Source organism: Callithrix jacchus, chromosome 7 (genome assembly GCF_049354715.1).
Source record: "Callithrix jacchus isolate 240 chromosome 7, calJac240_pri, whole genome shotgun sequence".
Taxonomy (NCBI): Eukaryota; Metazoa; Chordata; class Mammalia; order Primates; family Cebidae; genus Callithrix; species Callithrix jacchus.
In genome coordinates, this window is record NC_133508.1 from 51,987,199 (window position 1) to 52,009,552 (window position 22,354).

The following is a 22,354-nucleotide window of genomic DNA, read 5'->3' on the forward strand; positions in this document are numbered from 1 at the left end:
ACTAAAGCCCATTCAACACATTTTCAACCCAAGAGCGTTATTAAGATAAAATCATTTGTTCTCTAAATGACCAAATTAGGCACTGAAATTAGAGCACAAACACTTCCTGGTAATTCCTCATCTCATTTTCAACTTGCTGTGCTTGGCTCTGTGAGCCTCTGAGAGAAAGAAGCCATTGTTGACAATGGAATGTGATTTTTACTAGCTCCAGTTGTTTAGAAGAAATATTTAGGCTTACCTGGATGGCAGGAGGTCACAGCCTTCTCCATGCTGAGGATGGAGGGTTGAGTTGCGGGGTGGGGTCTATACAGGTGAGTTTCCTGTCAGTTTGCCTGTCAGGATTGGGGAGGTTTTCTTTAAGTTTCACATCTGTCTTCCCTGGTATTTAGAGTGGATAATATGTGAGAAGTCAGTCTGTCTCCTCCTAACTTTTTCTACCAGGTCAGGGAGGTTATTTGTGAATCAGTAGAGGGCAGAGGTTAGCCCCATCCCGGACCCTGGAACTATAAATGTCCCTACAAGCAGGAGTCACCTGGTACAAAACCATCGACTCAGTCTTGACGCAAGTTTTATTCCGTGGAAGCATCATTGAAAAGAACAGCGTTTGATGGGATTTGTTTTCCAAAATTTTGACTGGGGCTCTTTTTCCCCAGAAGAATAATTGCAGGGTCTAAAATGAGCCACGTGAGCCCTAGGATTAGAAGAAAAATCAAAGCGTAATGTAGCTCATGAGGTTTTATGGTTGGGTCTTAGTTTGCTCTGATTAATGGCTGATATGGCTCAATCTGGAAGCCCCTTACTCACCTTTTAACTTCTTCACATAAAAGACGGGTAGTTTGAATGACACCAATTATCCCACACGATGCTTTGGGGATGGAGATAGTCTCTATAAGGGAAAAATCATTTAGCAGTTTGTGATTTTTCAAATTTTACCTTCTTTGCCTTTAAATTCCTACAGACCGGGACATGTTGGTACTGAAATGAGGTCTGTGCAGGGCAGATCACCAGGCCACATGTGAGGGCCAGCTTCAGGAGAGAAAAATCAAACACAAAACAAGCTAGCAGCAGGAGACAAATTCTGTTCAGGACACTGCATCTTTATGTTTGCAAGGACGTAGCCCAGCCATGTAATTTTGATCCTGTTATGAATCTGTGACAAGTGCTCTTCACTTTAAACAACTAGAGGCATCCCTGAAAAGTGTGGGATTTTAACTCAATTTGCTTTCATTTAAAATTGCCATTTCAGAGTCATCATCATATTATGTTCACTCTTCATTATTTTTCAGTTGACCGCAGCTTGGATTTTTTGGTACCTTCTTCCTCGTCCTGTTCCTCTGTCTCAGCATCATATATTTATGTGTTGGTTCATCCGTTCACCCACCCACTCATCCGCCTATCTATCCACCTGCCCATCCACCCACCCATCCATCTATCCATCCATCCATCCACCCATCCACCTATCCATCCATCCACCTACCCGTCTACCTTTCTACTCTCCCACCCACCCACCTACTCATCCACTCACCTACCCACCTACCCATCCACCTATCTACTCACCCACTCATCCATTCACCCACCCACTCATCCATCTACACACCCATCCATCTACCCATCCATCCACCCATCTGTTCATCCACCCATCCATGCATTCAGAAAACATTTCATGCCTCTGTGCCAGGCCATACACACCAGTTTAATGATTTTCAAGTTAGGGAGATTTTGCTCCCTTGCCCCCAGGGAAATTTGGAACATTTTTGGTTGTCACAGCTAGGAGAGAGGGGGGTGCCACTGGCATCTGGCAGGTGGAGGCCAGGAATGCTCCTACTCATACTGCAGTGCCCAAGAAAGCTGGCCTAAATGTAATATGGCAAGGTGGAGAAACTCTGCCAACTCCAACATAAATAACTGAGTTCCTAGCCATATGAAACTTAAAATCTTGCAGGGGAAGTGGACAGATAAACAGAGACATTGTGCTGATGCTGCTGGTGAGGTCATAGGTGTTTTGTGGTCATTTCTCCTTTGTGGTTCAGAAACAAGTTCATTCATGGATCTATGAAAAGATTCTTTTCTGGAGAGGTCCAGTAAGAACTGGAAAGAGGAGGAAAGAGGCTGAATGGACAAAGGGTCACAGGTGTAGGTTTGGGACACGTTGTGGGGGCTGAAATTTGGAACCCTGAATGAGGCAGAGGTAGGAAGTTCAGACACCTGCAGGTGCCAGGTGTGGTGGCAAGGGTAACAACAAGTGGCAGCTGAGCCAGCTCACTGGGGTGTGTTGGGGTCCGTGGCAGACAAAGGGAACCCTGAAGTAGGCGGTGGCCACCCAGCCCCAGTCAGCTGGCTCCATGTGAGAATGTAGGCCTGGGGAGGCCAGACCCGTCTCATTTTCCTATAAAAGCTGAAAGCCAGGACTTTGTAGGAAATCTCCCGAGTTTTAAATGTTTATAACTCATCCCAAGTTTGTTTAAAAAGATTAAAAAACAAAAAACACTGTTCAAATCAAACAAAACACACCGTGGGCCTCATCCCTCAGGGTTTTGAACTCCATTCTCGGGATAAAATGAGTCAAGGCTTGCAACTGACACGGTGCCTGGGAGACAGTAGGCATTCAATAAATATTGGTTAAGAGTGAATAAAGGTCAAAATCTGGCAGTAAACCCTGAAGAGCACCTGAGGGTTCTCTAAAATGAATACTTTCCCTAATTCAGGCTTTCTCAACCGTATGAAACTATTGGCATTGGGGCCAGACACTTCTCTGTTGTGTGGGGCTGCCCTGTGTGCTGTAGGCTGCTTATTTAGCAGCCTCCCTGGCCTCCACCTTCCAGATGCTAGTACCATTCCCTTTCCTCTCCCCACAATTATAGCAACCAAAATATCTCCAGGCGGGGGGCAGTGGCTCATGCCTGTAATCCCAGCACTTTGGAATGCCAAGGCAGGTGGATCACCTGAGGTCAAGAGTTCGAGACCAGTCTGGCCAACATGGTGAAACCCCATCTCTACTAAAAATACAAAAATTTGCCAGGCATGGTGGCAGGTACCTATAATCCCAGCTACTTGGGAGGCTTGAACCCAGGAGGTGGAGGTTGCAGTGCCATTGAACCCAGATTGTGCCATTGCATGCCAACCTAGACAACAAGAGCAAGACTTCATCTCAAAAAGATATATGTATATGTATATGTATATGTATATGTATATGTATATGTATATGTATATCTTTATCTCCAGAAGTTGCACAGCAAGTTACAGTTGAACTCAATAAAGGACTTTGCTGTAGTCTGTTGGTAGACAGCCACAGATAGAGAACCCAGAAAGAGGTCCCTAAATCCCCAGCTGCCTCTCATGCTCTGCTTTATCAGCCCCAGGGAGGAACCAGGAGGAGGAGAGGAGTTTCCTGCAAAATAGCCCATAAAAAAAAGTAAAAAATAAAATTAAAAAAAATTAAAAAATAAATTTTAATTTTTACTTAAAAAAAAAAAAGAATCACTCATCTCAATTTATCTGTCTCCTCCCCACCCCAGCCCCTGCATTTCCAGGTCACACAGTGAACCTCCTCTGCAGTGGAGAGCAGGGATGATCACACCAGGATGGACATCCAGGCTCCTCCTCCCTGGACAGAGGTCACTCTGTGGCTCTCTGCTGCTTTTGAGGCCTTTGGGATTTAGTCTTCCAAGCCCCATTGCTTCTTTGGTTCATGTTTACAGAAGCACTATGCAAGACTGGACACGCTGGCAGCTGCTCACACCCCCAGCCCACCTGTTGGAAAAGGGCTGGAGGAATAGTCCCTTCTTCCCAGGGTTGCCAGCCTGGCCCATGTGTCTGCAGACAGGTTCAAGGAGATCACTTGAACCTGTCTTCGATAGAATCAGTCATTAAAGCAACAAGGGGGATTGCGGAGCAGCTGTTTGTTCACTGTTGAGCACGAGTACCTGGGGGGCCCACTGACCCAGGCAAGTGGTTCTCCAACTTGAGAGCGCCTGAAAACCTCCTGGAGGGCCTGTGAAGCTGTTGGTCGCCACCACAGAGTTACTGACTCAGAAGGTCCAGGGCAGGCATCTGGGAATTTCTTATGTGTTCCTAGGTGCTGCTGCTGCTGGGCCAGGGGCTGCACTTTGAGAACACTAACTGGTCTCTGGCGAAGATTCCAACCCCCTTCCTCTATCCAGTTTCTCCCCACAGGCAGAGGAAGCAGAAGATGGGAGGCCAGGGGGTGTTTAGAAACCTGTCTTCTCTACTCTTTCTGGATTCTCTACCTGTCCACAGCAAAGCCCTCAAGGCACTGGGTGAAACTGTAGCTTAGTCTGCAAGTATGAGGCTGGTTCGACCAAGTGAATTTATATGCCTATCAGCTTCTTCGTTTTATGGTTATTTTTCTTGTCCCTTTGATAATGTAGCATATTCAGATGGATCTCCCGGTCATTAGAGTGAATTAGTGAAATCCCTCTTTATGTGTTTTTGTTTGGTAGAGCTTAACAGAGGTGGTTTAAATCACCAGTCATCAGAAATGCCTTCTCTAGCAAGTGCTTGGATAATGCTTCATTATAAGCAGGCTTAGCTGCTGCGACAGATATAGATTAGAACAATTTGCTTCTCTGCTGATGGGGAAACTGTGACATGACATTTTGGTGGCTCTGGTACAGAGCCGTTTTCCAGAAGGGAAAAGCCTCTTGCATTTCTGCATCTACCAAATAATTTAGCTTTGTATACTTACGTGCTGCTCTGGGTCTGTGGGTGGGAAGTTTGTGCTGAACCCCTATTGACTCCAGTGGGGATGGCACTAGGTTCAAGTGGCTAAAGAAGAGACCCAGCGCCAGTAAATGAGACAGGGTGTTATTGGGGTTTACATACGGGGGAGAGAGTCCAGCGGTGGTGTGCCGGCCGGAGGAGCTGTGACAGCTTCTTGCTAAAGGCAGGCAGCTTATACAGCATTTCACTTAACACCCCCCGTGAACAACCTCCACCCAACCTTCATTCAACCCACAGTTGGACCTCCATCCCCTGTACAGCCTGTGTTCCATGGGACAGGATGGGGGCTCAGATGTTCCTCAGAGGCAAGGAATGAATCTCCAGGATGACCACTTCCAGATTTCCTAGCTCAGGAGACGCGTTCGGGTGCCTCTGCCATACAGGGTCATTCTTGGGGTAGGCTTAAGGTATGGCTTTCAGAGGCATTTGCCATCAGGGAGGAAGCTGCTTTCTCAGAGTCGGGTGACCAACTTACCCCATTTTGCTTGGGACTTTTCTGGTTTCAGCAGCGACAGTCTCTGGTCTCGGAAGTGTTAGTTCCACATAACCCAGACAGTGGGTCAGCTAGCTCAGAGGAGGACACTGGCTGGAAATTCCAGGCAGGCAGAGCTCAGAAGTCTCAAGATACCACAATTACCACCCAGTTTTGAGTACTTACATGCCAGATGCTTAATCTTCGTGTCTCATACTGTATTAGTCTGTTATTGCATTGCTGTGAAGAACTACCTGAGACTAGGTCATTTATAAAGAAAAGAGGTGTAATTGACTCAAAGTTCTGCAGGCTGGACAGGAAGCATGGCTGGGGAAGCCACAGGAAACTTAGAATCATGGCAGAAGGCAAAGGGGAAGCAGGCACAGTCTTACATGGTCAGAGAAGCAGGAAGAGAGCAAAGGGGAAGGTGCCACGTGCTTTCAAACCACCACATCTCGTGAGAACTTACTATCACAAGAACAGCAAGGAGGAAATTCATCCCCATTACCCAAGCACCTCCCCACCAGGCCTCTCTTCCAACACTGGGGATGATAATTCAACAGGAGATTTGGGCAGAGACACAAATTCAAACCACATCACATATATCATCCTTCAAACAATGCAGAGTCATGCTATTACCACCATTTTAAAGGTGAGGAAACTGAAGCTGGAAGACATTCCTCTGGCACTCATAGTGGCAGAATGATTGTGACCACTAAAGAGCACACCAGGTCGCCAACCTAGGCCTGTCTCTTTCAAAGCCCATGGTTATAGGAAGGACCTCCTGGGGTGAGATGAAGGAGGGAAAGGCTGCTTCTTTTTGAGATGGTGTTTCACTCTCGTTTTCCAGGCTGAAGTGCAATGGCTTGATCTTGGCTCGCCTCAACCTCCACCTCCTGGGTTCAAGCAATTCTCCTGCCTCAGCTGAGTAGCTAGAATTACAGGCATGCGCCATCGCACCGGGCTAATTTTGTATTTTTCATAGAGACAGGGTTTCTCCATGTCAAGCTGGTCTTGAACTCCCAACCTCAGGTGATCTGCCCACCTTGGCCTCTGAAAGTGCTGGGATTACAGGCATGAGCCACCGCACCTGGCCGGGGGAGGATTCTTAAAATGTAGATTGCTGGACCTCGAGCTTCTGCTACAACATATCTGGGGTAGGCTCCAAGAATTTGCATTTCTCACAAGTTCCCAGGTGATGCTGATGCTAGTGGCCCAGGGACCACACTTTGGGGACACCTAAGTCCCACCCCACTTGGCCTGTGTGAGTTGCCAGTTTTGCGCCACTGAAGACCTGAACTTTAGGCGGCATCTCCCTATCATGAGCACTCATAGGGTGGGGGATTGTATGGTCCTGTCATGAAGACTGGGGGTTCTCAGGCTGGGTCTTAGGCTCAGGAATGGAAATGTGTTAAGCTCCTTGAGACAGGGTCAAGGTCCCTCTGGATCCCAGGTGAACCTTCCCACCCCCCCAGGGCACATCCTGGAACTCAGCAGGCTCTCAGCAGAAATCTGTAGAATGAATGAAATTCTCCCTGTCTCCTGCTCCTAGTTGGGTGGTTGTTATTGTTGTTTTAGCCCAATACAAAGCTGGATTCTTGCTCAGGTGACACTCACTCATGCCACGTGAAGTGGTCGATCTTGAGACTGAGGCGTGGAGTCCACAGGCACGTGGCAGTGCAGGCACCTGGTGCTGGCGTCCCAGACTCCGGGGAAGTCGGCGTCCTTAGGCAAAGCAATTGCACCTGGAGTCTCACAGCGACCTGTGTACAATAGAGTCTGTATACAGTAGAGTCGGGGAAAACCCTGTGGGGAGCTGAAAAAGGGAATTTCCAAAGCAGTTGTCAAGAGTAGAGTCTCAGCATTTATAAAACCCTGGCAGAGCCAGAGTGGACCTGCCACATCTTAGCTCTGTGACCTTGGGTGAGTTTTTTCAAATTCTCTGTGCCTAGTGAAGATCATGACTAGAAGAGACCTGGGATGATACAGAAATTGTGTTTGGGACCCAGGAAGCACGAAATAAATGTGAGCTGATATTTTCATTTATCAGCATTATGCGTCACTGTTTCACCAGCTCTGAGCCTCAGTGCCTCTATCTGTGAATGGGAGTAAAATTCCTCCACTGTGGGAAGGGAGGGTTATGTGAACCGATGTGTGCGCAGTATTATGCACAGAGCCTGGGTCCTAGAAAGTCCTCAGTAAATGTCAGCTGGCCTCAGTACTTATCAGCTTTCTGGGTCAAAGTCTTTTGAGAATCTAATAAAAACTTCGGACTTGGAAAAAATACATATATAGCAACATATTGCACTTGAGGACAGGGATGTTGGCTAAGCCATCTCTTGAATCAGATTTAGAATCTCCACAGTGGAAAGGAACCCACTTAAGCTAGAGTCCACTGGTGAGTTCTCTGCCTCCCCATGTTCCTTGGCCCCACCCCCAGACTCCTCTACATATAAAGCCCCCAGTATCTTCCCTATCAGGTTTCTCCACTGCTTGCCGCTTTAGGGCACTCCTGGGGGGATACAATCTATTGTAATTCACACAGGAACGTTTAAGAGACCTGCAGGAGCTTCCACTTTCACCTGCTTTCACATTGTTTATGTTTCAAAAGAGGCTATCAGGGCTGGGAGCAATGGGAGGCCAAGGCAGGCAGATCACCTGAGGTCGGGAGTTTGAGACCAGCCTGGCCAACATGGTAAAACCCCGCCTCTACTGAAAATACAAAAATTAGCCAGGTGTGGTGGTGCACACCTGTGGTCCTAGCTACTTGGGAGGTGGAGGCACAAGAATTGCTTGAACCCAGTTGCAGTGAGCCGAGATCATGCCACTGCACTCCAGCCTGTGTGACAAAATGAGACTGTCTCGAAAAATAAAATAAAATAATAAATAAATAAATAAATAAATAAATAAAGAGGCTGCCAGGAAAAGGCAGAATCTAGCCAAAGGATGTATTAATAATGGTGGAATTAGAGATAGTTCTGCAGATCACTCAGTAGAGGAGATGGCCTTTTAACCTCGAAATCTACAGGAGAGTAACATAGGGGGAAGTATTGGGAAGAAACACCGTCAGTTACCTAGCCTCCTTGCTCACCTTTAAGTCCAGAGTTCCTTTTCCATTGCTGTCTCTGCGGGTAGCACTTTATGTTGTGTTTTTTATAATCAGAGGACACCGATGGCACCGTAAACTTCTAGAAAGTCAACCACCACCTTGGTTCTGCCTGGAAAAGTAAAATTTTATGTTTTCCATAAATACAAGATGAAGACAGCATTCAAAGCCTATCCCTGAATTGGAGAGATCATTTTAAAGTGAGTCTGCCGCATTTAGAAGCCACGATCCCTATTGGCCCTACAACAAGGCAATTTTCAAATCAGGCAGGTTCTGGCATCTGGGGAGACTGGCTGTTTTCTTTGTTGCCAGGGAAATTACTTCAAAACGGAAAAAAACCCTGAATCCCAGCCCCCAGCAATCCTCAAAACAATACACAGTCTTTAAAACAAGAGAAAAAAAGCCAAACAAAAAAGCAGTAGGTAACACAAAACCCAATACATGACTGTACACAGGAAAATGTTTTTTTTTTCTTTTTTCCCAACTGAAGGGATGAAAGGGCATCATAATTTTGTTTTCAAATGTGTTTAAGAACCTGTTATTAAAACGGAATTAAACCCGAGTCCCAGGGCAGCCGCTCTTCGACTACCGGGAGATAATCTTGATAATGCGATTAGGGTCTGCTTGAATGAGGCTGGGAGGGGAAAGGAGGGGGAGCTGCCCGAGCGGGAGCTCTACTGAGTCACCTCCAAGTGCCCACGCCCGAACACAGATACCTAGAGTTGGGATTCAAGCCCAGGTCTGCCAATGGCTGAGCCTTGCCTTTCACGGCCATGATCCGTCTACAGGGTTGGGTGGCTGGGTGCTTAACTGCAAACGACTCAGTTTTCTGTTGGAAAACTTTTATTTACTAGCAATCGCCACTCCCACTCCGCAGGGAAATCACCAGGTGGCCATGATCCCTGCTGAAACGATGGCCAACGAGGAACAGAAAGTAGCTATGCGAATAAGATGCTCCTCGTTTTACTTTCCCCTTTGCTTTTGTATTCATCTGGAAAGCAGGGCCCTCTGTGCACCTCTTTCTCATGGGCCCCTTTGCCAGCGAGAGCCGCATCCTCCACAGCACTGTGCTTTCACCGGAAACATCCGAAGTCACAGAATAACGTTACAGATTAGAGTCCCGACGAAAGAGGGAAGTGTTCGTTGAGGTTTGACTCTGTACCAAGGCCTGTATTGGGTCTTTTACTTAATAGATCTCATTTAAATGTCACAAAAATTCTCTGAGGTAGATGATACTGTTCTTTCCATTTGTGGATAGGAAAACCCGAGGCTTGAGAAGCTGAGCAATTCTTGGGACAACAGGAAAGGATGATGTTACTTGCTGGGGGTCAGAGGCAGTGGATAAAGGCTATGAAGACAGACCTACTCTCTGATGATTCTGTCTGAGTCATCTCTAGCCCTTCCTGCCCGGTTGAGCCATCTCTGTTTTCTCATGGATGGTCTCCCCAGGCCCCTTGGACCTGTGACCAAGTGCGTATTGCTCTGAGTTAAGAGCAGAGCTTGGCAAACTTTCTCTGTAATGGGCCAGATAGTAACAATTTTAGGCTTTGTACAACATATGGTCTCTGTTGCACTATTCAACTCTGCTGTTGTAACAGGAAAGCAGCTGTAGACAATATGTAAATGAATGGGTTTGGCTATGTTCCAATAAAACTTTATTTACAAGAACAGATGGTGGGCCGTTGTTTGCTGACCCAGATTAAGAGCATAGTTGCTGGCCAGGCTCAGTGGCTCACACCTGTAATCCTAGCACTTTGGGAGGCCAAGGCGGGTGGATCTCTTGAGGTCAGGGATTTGAGATTCCATGGTGAAACTTCATCCCTACTGAAAATACAAAAATTACCTGGGCATGGTGGCACATGCCTGTAATCCCAGCCACTTGGGTGGCTGAAGCATGAGGATCACATGAATCTCGGAGGCAGAGATTGCAGTGAGGTGAGATCACGCCACTGCACTTTAGCCTGGGCAACAGAGCGAAACTGTTTCAAAAATAAAAGCATGGTTGCTGAAGTCTGATAGGCTGGGGGTAGAATCATAGCTTCATCATCTATTAGCTGTGTGATTTTCAGAAACGCTTTTTAGATTCTGAGATTCTGAGAAATGTTCCTTACACCATGAGCCTCGGTCTCCTCATCCATAAGGTGGGCGTGTAGTTGTACCTACCTCATCGGAGGTGTCTGTGTGCCCTGGGTCAGGCTCCCCGGGGAGTGGTCAACCCCATCAACTTCATTATTTCCTCTCCCCCAGAGGGCAGGCGTTAGCCAGCGGCCAGGCAGATCTGGACAGCAGCTGCTTCCTTTGAGCAATTGCCCTATTACTAGGTGTCATTGTGGGCACAGGTCCAAAGGAGGCTGCTGGGATCATCCACAGTGCCGGGGAAGTGGGTGCTGACACCATAGGCCAGGGTGGTTGACTTGTTGCCAAGCCTCAAAGAGTGGGCAGAGACACCCCATAAAGCTTCTCACTTCCAGTCTGAGCGCGTTGGGGTCGGCTCCATCCCTTGTCTTCAGGACTAAACAGGAGGCCGATGTTAGGCCGTGGGAGGACAAAGTTCAGCCAACACACCAGGTCCCAGGCACCATTCCAAGCAGCTCCTCCCTCAAAACTATGAGTATTTTGGTTCTTACAAGCTAAGTACCTGTCTGTTTTATATGATATGATTATCTTTACCTCTCTGACCAATATTGGTCTTTCCTGGTATCTTTCTTTTAGTGGGGTGTGTGTGAGTGTGTCTATGTGTATGTGTATATGTGTATGAGTATGTGCATGTGTATATGTATGTGCATATATGTATGAGTGTGTGTTGGGGATGGGAGGTAGGTAATTCACAAGAAACACCTCTCTCCTAAACTTCTCTTTTTTTCTAAGAAAGATACTATTTACTGATCACCTGCCACATGCCAAGTACTAACCTAAGTGCTTTTCATCCATTACTGCCAATAGTTTTATATATATGTGAATATATAAAATATGTATATTTTAGAGAGGGGGTCTCACTGCGTTGCCCTGGGTGGAGTGCAGTGGCACAATCATAGCTCACTGCAGCCTTGACTTCCTGCACTCAAACGATTTGCCTACTTCAGCCTCCTGAGTAACTGGAGCAACAGGCATGAATCACCATGCCTGGCCAGTTTTTTTTTTTTTTAGACGGAGTTTTGCTCTTGTTGCCCAGGTTAGAGTGCAATGGCACAATCTAGGCTCATTGCAACCTCCACCTCAGGTTCAAGTGATTCTCCTGCCTCAGCCTCCGAAGGAGCTGGGATTACAGGCATGCGCCGCCATGCCCAGCTAATTTTGTATTTTCAGTAGAGGCAGTTTCTCCTTGTTGGTCAGGCTGATCTTGAACTCCCAACCTCAGGCGATCCGCCCACCTTAGCCTCCCAAAGTGCTGAGATTTTAGGCGTGAGCCACTGAACCTGGCCTTGGCCAGGTTTAAATTTTTTTTTTTCCATTCAGACAGGGTCTCACCATGTTGCCCAGGCTGATCTCAAACTCCTGGGCTCAAGTAATGCCTCCCAAAGTGCTGGGATCACAGACAAAGATATGTGTATATCTTTGAAGTAGTACGTGGGAGGCATTCTTAGTCCTATTTGCGCACGATGAAACTGAAGACAGGAAGGGAACTTGGTTCTCCAGGGCCTCACAGGCAAGAGAGGGAGAGTCGGAGGCCATGCCCAGATCCACCTAACACAGAAGCACTTTTTCCTTTCTCAATTGCCAGCTATCCCCTCTCTCTTTAATCAATCCTCTGCGGAGTCAGTGTTCAGAGGTGTCTTTCTAATACATAGTTTGGAACAGAATTTGATAGTCCCTGTCAAGTTAAAAGAATATCAACATATTTCATATCCTCATGTTAAAAGCCAATGAATTACACCCATTAGGGTGGCTGCTATTAAAAAAAAAAGAAAAATCATAAGTGTCATTGAGGAGAAACTGGAATCTGTGCACAGTTGGTGGGAATGGAAAATGACAAAGTCTCTATCAATGACAGCATGGCGATTCCTCAAAATTTTTGAAAATAAAATTACCCTATGATCCAGCAATTCTACTTCTAGTTATGTAGCCAAAAGAATGGAAAGCAGGCTCTTGAAAAGATATTTGTACACCAGTGTTCATACTAGCATTCTTTTCAAAAGCCAAAAAAAAAAAAAAGAAAAAAATGGTGGAAACAACCCATGTGTCCATAGACAAATGAGTGGATAAGCAAAGTGTGTTCTGTCCACACAGTGGAATATTACTCAGCCTTAAAAAAGGAAAACAAATCTGACACATGCTACCACATGGGTCAACCTTAGGGATAGTATGCTAAGTGAAATAAGCATCCCAAAAAGACAAATATTGTGTGATTCCACCTATATGAGGTACTTAGAGTAGTCAGATTTATAAAAACAGAAAGTAGAGCTGGCTGGCTGGATGTGGTGACTCACCCCTGTAATCCCAGCACTTTGGGAGGCTGAGGCAGGAGGATCACCAGAGGTCAGGAGTTTGAGGTCAGCCTGGCCAACATGGTGAAACGCTGTCTCTAATAAAACTCCAAAAATTATCTGGATGTGGTGACGGGCACCTGTAGTCCCAGGTACTTGGGAGGCTGAAGCATGAGAATTGCTTAAACCTGGGGGGCAGAGGTTGCAGTGAGCGGAAATCACACCATAACAGTCTAGCCTGGGTGACAGAGTGAGACTCTGCCTCAAGAAAAAAAAAAATGGCAGTTGCCAGCGGCGACCATGTCAATATTGATTTGACCAATCTTTTGCTTTAGCAAAAAAAAAAAATTAGTGATTCCTACCTGATTATGCATAAGAATCTTCTAGTAAGCTTGTTAAAAATTGGTCACTGACGAGTACAAGATTTCCAGCCACACTCCAGATTTCCGCTGGCAGTGAGGCCCAGGGATCCATGTTTCTATTTTCTTCTCCACTGGTTCTATTGCAACCAACGCAGTGTTTGAGAATCAACAGCACAAACGGTCCTTCAGTCCAGGCAGGGGCTGGTTTTGTATCTTTACATTTGGAGCTGCCCATGTGCCCCTCTTTCTTCTCCCGCCCCAACAAAGATGGTCTTTTCTACATAGGTACCTGTGACCAGCCTCATCTTGCATCACACCGCCAGCATCCAGCCGGTTCCTGTGGACAACCGGGTATTCAAACGAACAGGAGACCTGCGGGTGCTGAGCAGACCTCTCTGCCCTCTTCTAGCAATCTTTAAATACGTCCAGTGGCTGCCTTTTTTTTTATTATGGCTGTTGCACTGAAAATGTGTTATCACTGTTTGCTGTGCAACCTTTTCATCCCATGGACTAGTTTGGCATCAAAGGAATGACATTTATCGACTCTGCTGAGAGAGTGATTGATGATTAAGTCATGCCATGGTTTCAATCCCCATCAAAATAAATTATTTAAGGGCTCCACATTTATAATTGCTGTCAAGAAGCCTGATGTCACCAGAGTCAACCTTCAGGTGCGTGTTAGAGGCTGGGGTGGGGGTGGGGAGGCAGAATGGTGACGTGATTGAGGGCACAGGTTCTGTAGGCCAACTCCAGGCCTGAAATTAGGGTCAGAACCTGTCAGTGTATCCATTTCCCTTATATGAAAAGTGGAGGTGATAACCATCCTTACCTCCTAACGATTCAGCTCGAGGAAGCCCAGAGAGCACGGACTTGGCCCATCGTCCAACCTGAACCCTCACCATCACCATCACAGCCCTCCTTAGCCTAGTTGTTCTGTGAAAGCGCGGAGCTGCCTAGTTTGGGGAAAAGTCAGCCCCTCCCTATTGAAGGCTGAAGTTCACCATCAGTGTCGAAGGGTGCTGTTTTTCCTTTGGCACTTTGGGGGCTACAAGAAGGAAAAGTTTGCTCAAAAAGAAGATAACACAGAGAAAGGTCAGAGATGGATAACCATGTCTTGGGAGGTAACTGAAGCTGAGACTTCAGCCATCACATCCTTGGAATTAAAAAAAAAAAATGCTTTACAGAGAAGTATATATTTTTTATTAACAGCACAGCAGTATCTATAATAACTGAGAGGGTATGCCGAAAGAATAGAGCGTCCTTCCCCAACTGCTGGCCCCCTTTCCCAGCTGTCTCAGAGAGGATTCCTGTATCTACCAGAGAAGACCTCATTTGTGGTTATTATGTAAGTGATTGAATATGAGGCGAAGCATCATGTCTTGTTGGGTGAGACAGTATCAGCAGGATTTGTAGAGGGTTTTATTTTCTTCTCCTTGCCCCTTTTCCGTGGACTTTGTAATGTAGGTTTATATGAATAGGACTTGCATTTGTTTTTCTGTAATAAAGAAGGTATTAATTGGATTAAAAAGAAGGGACAGGTTTTCAGGGAGGAAAACCTAGGGATTCGGAATTTGGGGAATTGCATGCAATTAAAATACTCATTTCCTGTGGCTGCCAGAACAAATTCCTACAAACTGAGTCACTTAAGGCAACAGCCCGTTACTGTCTCTGTTGAGAAAGCTGGGAGTACAAGAGCTGGTGTCAGCGAAGATCCACATCCTCCGAAGCTCTGGGGGAAGGGTTCGTCCTTGCCTCTTCCGGCTTCTGGTGGCCCCAGACATCCCTTGGCTTGCAGCTGCGTCACTCCAGGCCCCTTCTCCTTTTCACAGGCCCTTCTCCATGTATCTGAGTCCTCCCCTCTTACAAGAGCACCAGCCATTGAATTTAAGGCCCACCCTAAATCCAGGAAGGTGTCATCTCAAAATTCCTAACTAATCTCATCTGCAAAGACCCTTTTTCAAATAAGGTTTCCATTCTGAGATTCCAGATGGACGTGAGTTTTGTGGGACACCATTTCACACACTCTGGCTATTTACTGCATCTGCCAGCTGGGATACTCACAGGACTGATGAGGAAAGCGAAGCGTAAGGAACCCTTGCTGTCCGTGAAACTAGAACAGAATCCGTCTGCATCCTTAGGGCACATGGTTTTCAGCTCTCCTTGAAGGGTTCATATCACGTTGATGAGGGGACTAGATGATGAATATGCATTGGGTTCCCATTCAGCCAAGGATCAGTTTGCCTCCAATTTCTTGAGTGCACAGAAGTTGAGAAAATTGTTTCTTTAGCAAGAACACTGGAGGACTGTGCCGTTCTCTGAACCATGTTCGTCTCGTTGTGCATGTGAGGGTATGAATTAATCAGAGTCACGGGAATGCTGAATAAATTGTGATTTGCCAGTCAGGCTGGCTGGGTTTTATCTGAACCAAACATCTGACTTTAACCCCAGGCAGATTTCTTTTCAGGTTGTAATTATTCTGGAACAAACAGAGAAGATGGAAGGGGCATCCCCGTGGGAACGAGGATACCTCCTGTCTGGAAGGATTCCCACTGGAAATTTTCAAAACACAGTATCCTGAAGTTGACCTGGATAACTGCCGGCTGCAATCCAGCTTACCCTCTTTTATGTAGATGAGTTCTCAAAAAAAAAAACAGAATGAAAATAATTTCATTTTCAGATTAGATGCCATTCTATACAACTACAAGTGATCGAATTGCTCCTTGAAACCAAACCAGAACAAAACCCAGATTCTGCATACTTAACACCTCAAATCCATCTTCTTCATCTTCCTTTTGAAAATCAAAATCCTTTAAGCTCCAGGTGCTGGAATAAACACTGATGTGACCGTTGCTCAGATAGGAAGATTACTAGGGAAAAAAACACAAAAGCAACAATTCTGATGTTGCTTTTAAATGCTGCAATTTCATGGCCCCAAAGAGACTCTGCTATGCCTCCAAATAAATTCTTCCTCCATTAACAAGAAGGGAAATGAAAGTCTCCAAGAGCCAGGCGCAGTAGCTCACGCATGTAATCCCAGCACTTTGGGAGGCCAAGGCCGGTGGAGTCCCCTGAAGTCAGGAGTTCAAGACCAGCTTGACCAATATGAGGAAACCTTGTCTCTAGTAAAAATACAAAAGTTAGCAGGGCGCAGTGGCATGCGAGTGTAATCTCAGCTACTCGGCAGGCTAAGACAGGAGAATAGCTTGAACCCGAGAGGTGGAGGTTGCAGTGAGCTGAGATAATCACGCCATTGCACTCCAGCCTGGGCAACAAGAGCAAAACTCCATCTCAAAAAAAAAAAAAAAAAAAAAGTCTCCAGGAAACCTGGGAACTTTATATGTAATTTCCTTTCTTGCAAATAGAAGGCCCTTGAATAAAAACTTTTCATGTAGGCCCTGTTCCCTCTGGCCTGGTCTGTGGGAACCTATTCTGCTTCAAAAGTTTATTGAAATGAACGCCCCTGGGTAAGTCCATCAGCAGTTCATAGCTGCCCTTTGTCCTAGCTTTCCAGTCCCATGAGAATGGCAGGAGAAGGAATTTGGGTCCATATCTCAGATGAGGAAGCTGAGGTCTAAAGGCACAAGGCGACTTCAGAAGGTCTCCTCACCCAAGTGCTGAGTTCTTTCTCAGGATTAGCCAGTGGACTTGAAAAAGGGTGGATTTGGTCCCTCTCCCAGAGCCTACCTGTGGAAAGAGCCGACTCGCTTCTTTCTGTTTCTCCTCCTCCTTCCCCACCTGTCCCTCCCCACTTCCTCTCTCTTCTCTGTAAAGCAGGAGGTGTTACCTCCTCCCTTCCCTGCTAGGTTGCTGATGCTGCTTTAAAAATCTGTCAGCAGCTGCTCCCCAGGGCTCTGTAAGGTGATAGTTTGTCGCAGGAATTCAGACTGTAAACGTCATCTCCCCTTCTGCGACGTGCGTCTGAGAGTTCCTATTTTTGAAAAAATAAAATAATAGAATAGGTGCATGCTAATAGCATGAAGCTGGTTGCAGCTCACACAGCTTGACAGCACTTTGTGACTGCAATCTGTTATACATTGTAAAGGAGTTTATGTTTGGAATTCTCTTCTTCCAGAGCAGTACCTAGAATAGAAACCACGCAGAGACCCCGAGACCCTCTCAGACAGAGAATATTTATCACCGCCTTGGACAAAGGGGAATTTTCAAAGATGTATGCTGTTCGTAAACATCTTTTAACCCGTTGTTATCAAGGTGTTTCTTCTATTGCTTGGAAATGATGAGAAGCTGAAGAGACAGAGCAGGACCTTTACTGAAGGCTAGGAGTTGGCCTAGGCTGTGGCCACCATGCATCTCCACCCCAACTTGGGAAGCTCTCGCTCTCTTATGTGGGAGGATGGATTTTATTTGTGTCTCTAGTCTGCTGAAAAGGTACAACTCCCTTAACGGGGCTGGCTGAGCTCTCTGGGGTGCTATTAGGAGCCAGTAGGTAAAGGTCAGGGGAGGCTGCCATACATCCCACAATGCACAAGACAGTCTCCCCACAACAAGGAACTGTCTGACCCCAAATGTCCACAGTGCCAAGGCTGAAAAACCCTGCTCTACTTCAACCCTTTTGATTTTCAGATAATAGAACCATGAGCTGGACACGTGGCTTGCACCTCTAATCCCTGGGCTTTGGGAGGCTGAGGTGGGAGGATTGCTTGAGGCCAGGAGTTCAAGACCAGCCTGAGCAACATAACAAGACCTCGTCTCTACACAAAAAAAATGTTTAAAAATTAGCCAGGTACAGTGGTGTGCACCTGTAGTCCCAGCTACTCAGGAGGCTGGGGCGGGAGGATCGCTTGAGCCCAAGAGTTTGAGGCTGCCGTGAGCCAGGATTGCATCATTGCATTCCAGCCTGGGTGACAAAGTAAGAACCTATCTCTAAGAAACAAACAAACACACAACAAATCATAAAACCGAGGCCCTATGTGCCTGGTGTGTAACATTAAACCTTTCCCAGCTGAAATCACCCTTTCTATGTATGTTTTAAAATAGTTCAGTGCAGTGGGAATTAATGAACAACTGACCAACTTTTTCTAGGCACCAGCAATCTGTCAGAGGCTACCAAAAAGTACAACTCTGTCCTCAAGATTACCATTGACTTGAGGAGTCATCCAGGTATCTTAAAAAGAGAATAGCCACGTAAGATGGCAGCTCTTGTATGATGGCAAACTCGTGGCCACCAGCTGATCTGGTCTATACAGGTATTTTATTTGGCCAGTGAGTTTTCTTTCTTTCTTTCCCTCCTTCCTCCCTTCCCTTCTCTTCCCTTTTTCCTTCCCTTTTCCTTCCCTTTCTCCTTTCCCTTTTCCTTCCCTTTTTCCTTCTCTTTCCTTTCCTTTCCTACTTTTAGGCAAAAACATAGACTCCCGAGTATACTATAAGTTTCTCTCCCCACAAGATATTTCATCTTTACCAGCCCCGGAGGTGCAAGCCCAGCTGCTCAGGGCGTTGGTGTTTCTGTCCTCCTAGTCAAAAGCAGAGGTATTCAAGCCTGAGCGAGCCTCAGAGGCACCTGAAGCCTTGTTAAAAACAGATTGCTGGGTCCCACCCTCCCGCTTCTGCTTCTTCATTCTGCTTCAGTAGGTCTGAGGTGGGGCCTGCTCCTGCATGTTCCTAACAGGCACCCAGGTATGCTGCTGCTGCCGCTGCTCCAGTGGCCACACTTTGAGAAGCACTGGTCTACAGCGGTGATTCTCAAATGCTAGTAAGCATCAGAGTTACCTGGAAAGCAGGCGAAACCCGGGATACCATGACCTCATCCCCCCTGATTCTGATTTAGTAGATCTGGGGAAGGGCCTGGGCATTCCTACTTTTGACAGGCCCTCCAGGTGATCCAGACTCATACTAAGAGTTTGAGAATCATTGCTCTTAAGAGTCAAATAAGTGGTGTGGACCAGTGCATGTGCATTTGAATCTCCTGTTAAAACACAGATGCTGATTCAGTAGGTCTGGGTTCAGGGCCTGAGATACTGCATTTCTGCAGTTCTCCGGTGATGCCTGTGCAGCTGGTCCGAGCGCCACACTTTGAATACCAAGGAATAGTTCAGTGTTTCTCGACAAGGGGTGACAGTGACTTACCTTCTGAGGGACATTTGACAATGTCTGAAAACATATTTAGTTATCGCAGTTGGAGGGTGGGGAAAATTCTACTGGCATCTGGTGGGTAGAGGCCATAGATAATGTCAGACATTCCCCAGTGCACAGGAAAAACAAATGATTCAACCCCAGAACTGCAGTAGTGCTGAGGGCGAGAAGTCCTGTGGTAGACAAAGGTATTGACGAGCTGCCTAATCACAGATGATGAGCCAGGGTGGTCAGTGAAGGCTTCCTGGAGGAGGGGGTACTTAACTCAGGGCTCTTGTCCTATATTTGATTTCATCTAGGGTCTCCCTTCTCCATAGCATGTGCTGCTTTCTAATATACACTTAAATTATGTCTTACTTATAGCATTTCCTGTGCTAGAATGCAAACTTCAGAAGCGTTGGAACATCTGGTTTGTTCATTTTGGTATCTGCTATACCAAGAACAGCGCCTGGCATGTATTAGGTGCTCAGTAAATAGTAAATGAATGAGTGAATGGCACAGTCTTTGAGAACACAAAGGAGGCTGATGCTGGGTCACATACTAGGGAGATGGCGAAATTATTTGTCATTATTCTTTCACTCCCTCATTCATAAAACATGTTAAAGACTTGCTTTTTATCGGCTCCCTAGGCACAAACTCTTGATCTGTTCTTGGTCAAGGCTATGAGACAGGCTCACTACTTATGTATTACCTTTCAGATATTTAGAGAAAGGCAGTAGAATTCCCGCCCCCCCACCCCATGGCAAAGGGCCCATCCGTTTTGTTTTGTTTTGTTTTGTGAGACAGAGTCTGACTCTGTCACCCAGGCTGGAGTTCAGTGGCACAATCTCGGCTCACTGCAACCTCCACCTCTGGGTTCAAGCGATTCTCCTGCCTCAGACTCCCAAGTAGCTGGGACTACAGGCACGTGCCACCACGCCTGGCTAATTTTTGTATTTTTGGTAGAGACGGGGTTTCACCATGTTGGTCAGGCTGATCTCGCACTCCTGACCTCTTGATCTGCCCGCCTCAGCCTCCCAAAGTGCTGGGATTACAGGCGTGCGCCGACGTGCCTGGCCTCCTTTTTTGTTGTTGTTGTTTTTAAGGACTGTTTGAAACATCCGAATTTTATGATGCCAGGAAAGGAATCTCTGTATATCACAGAGAAAAGTAAAAATGAAAATAAATGTTTATATCTCTTTTCAATTCACTACTTTTCTTTCCTTTTCTTTTTTAACCTCATTTCCATCCAGAAAGTCCTTGCCCTGTATTTTTTGAAAATTGAAAAATCAGACCCTTAATTTGTGTGTCTGTAGTTGCCAGAGAGTGAGCCGTGGAGTGTGGATTCAAAGTGGCTCTTTTGAGTACATCCCATTTCCCATTAGCGCAAGCCTCTGAGGCACCTTTGCGCTCTCTTCAGAAAAGAGAATATTACAAAAACACTTTCTAATTATTGCTGGCCTTTCATTCATTGCTTTAGAGCTGCTGCACGGCCTAGAAATGAACATCCTTGCCTCAGAATTTTGTCTTTTTTCTCTTTTGGGAGACATGTCGTCCCCACCGGGCTGTTTATGAAGCCCAAGCTGGCAGAATCTGTCTAATGTGGGTGACCTAGAAGAGGTCAAGACCGCAATGAGAGGAGGATGTCTGAGTTCATTTGCATTCCCCCGGCTGGTTACAAAACAAAAGCCCACCCGTGCTCCACTTCATGGTTCACTTACTTTGGTTTCTTTCCTCCAATTTGACTAGTAGATTAAAAAGGAGAAAAGGGAAAGTCAAGCCTTGTCGGCAGGGTCCTCTGCCCAGCATTCACCTCTGGGTTTTCATGTGGACCGGCTTTTGTTGCATCAGGAGAAGGAGGAGCTTTTGAACATGGTGTGGCCGGAGCCCTCCCTTTCGACAGGTCAATTCCTTAACATTCTGGCTCTTTCTCGAAAAGCTGTCATGGCCGAGAATCACTGAAAGCTCAGCTGTTTCAGATCCCGCCCAAAGAATCAGCTCTCTCCTCTCGCTGTGTCCAGCACATCACCTGTCTGTATCCAGGCACTTAGGTGTGGGTGTAGGAATTGCAGACACAGAATTTATTAAAGGCTGTCGGGGAGGCTCACAGAATCCAGAAGGTCAGAGAACCAGATTCAGGGCAGCTCCACAGCAGGAACAATGCCCAGACCCTCCTGCAGAATTGCTTTGCGGAGATACCAGCACTGCCACAGCAGAGCACAGAAACCAAAACCACTTTCTAATGAGTGGAATCAGACGTCAGGTAGCCGTGATGCCTTGCACCAAGTGCCACCTCTAAGCTGCTGTCACTGCTGTTTCTGGGCACAGGATAGGGCTGCCATAGCCTCCTCGAAGATGTGCCTGATGCCCTCTTCTCCCAGCCACAAGCTTCTGCCTCAGAGTCTGGCTGAGGCACAGCCTGATCGTCGGATCCCAGGCCACGTGCAAAGGAGGCTGGGAACGTTTCTGACTTTTAATTTGGAAAGATGTAGGCTTGCTGGGGAACTCCTGAAACAAAAATGGTGTTCAAAGATCAGTGTAGCCCAAAGAATGAGAGATGCCTCATAGCCTAGGAAGGCCTTATCTTGGTACGTTATATCACAGTGAGCTGGAGGTTATGGGACAGCAAAAGATGGAGACCCTTCAAAAGATGGCTGCTGTCCCTATGTCCCATCACAGGCTCAGCTGCACTGAGATTTTACCAGCCCCCCCTTCCAGTCCTTGACTGAAGGTGGATTCTGCAAGGAACTGACCAGGGCTGGTCCTGGATGGATGCATAACTTTACCTACTACCCACAGCAAAGCCCCTTGGACACCCAGGTGATGATTTCAAAGTGGCCCGTTGCACTGAGCCTTTGTTTCCTTCTTGGAAGCAACAGCTGTGGGCTCGTGGTGATTTGATTGTTTTGAAATGGGAACAAGTGATGGCCTGAAGAGGGGCATACATGATGTGAAGGCGGTTTGAAGAATGCCTGAAATTCAGAACATCAGGGAGGAAGCATCCTTCCAGATCATCAGGGCCAGCGCCCACATTTCACGGTAAAAGCAGCTGGAGCATTGTTGGATCCATCAGCTGCTGTTGGATCCATTGTGCTGCCTCAAGGATGCAGGCTGTGGAAACAGAGACATGGAGATGCCTGAGTGACTTTGGCAGAAACTTACCAGGAATTGACGTAGTTCAACT

The 22,354-nt window shown here is 46.6% G+C and overlaps 1 protein-coding gene and 1 long non-coding RNA gene across 4 annotated transcripts in view; one reads left to right on the forward strand and one right to left on the reverse strand.

Annotated features, from left to right (window-relative positions):
• The window catches only part of KAZN (kazrin, periplakin interacting protein), a 1,282,700-nt gene that overhangs the window by 809,701 nt on the left and 450,645 nt on the right, over window positions 1–22,354 (forward strand). The gene's annotated exons all lie outside the window — the stretch shown is intronic.
• LOC144576933 (uncharacterized) lies at window positions 14,282–19,588 on the reverse strand. The gene is made up of 2 exons (XR_013519801.1): window positions 15,166–19,588; window positions 14,282–14,599 (listed from the first exon to the last, which is right to left on the reverse strand). It is a non-coding gene; the product is annotated as an uncharacterized LOC144576933 (long non-coding RNA).